A 404-nucleotide genomic window follows, 5' to 3' on the forward strand; every position below is an offset into this window, starting at 1 on the left:
TGGAGCAGACCCAGCTGCTGAATGCTTTGTGCTTCTAGGTGCAGCTACAGCTTGGTTGCTGCCCCTAGTTCTGGATCTCTGAAGGCACTCCTATGTACAGATCCTTTGATCCTTCTCTGGCAGCAATCCACCTGCTTGATTAAAGAGTCAGTGCTAGAGCTCTCCCAAATCCACAGCAGCTTAGTAACATTTTCCTGTAGCCTAGAGACTTCAAAAGCTCTGTTTCTTAAGTCCTTTAGAGAATACATGGCATATGAGCAAGAAACTAAAAAAAAAAAAAAAAAAAAAATATGGGGGGGATGAGTTTCCAGGATCTGAGTCCAAGAAACGTCTCAAAGGGATGAGATTGGGATGGCAGTCAGCCTCATTTGCTAAATATACCCCGGGCCTGACTCTGCCATCTG

This window comes from Buceros rhinoceros, unplaced genomic scaffold (assembly GCF_000710305.1).
Source record: "Buceros rhinoceros silvestris isolate BGI_N320 unplaced genomic scaffold, ASM71030v1 scaffold25454, whole genome shotgun sequence".
NCBI lineage: Eukaryota > Metazoa > Chordata > Aves > Bucerotiformes > Bucerotidae > Buceros > Buceros rhinoceros.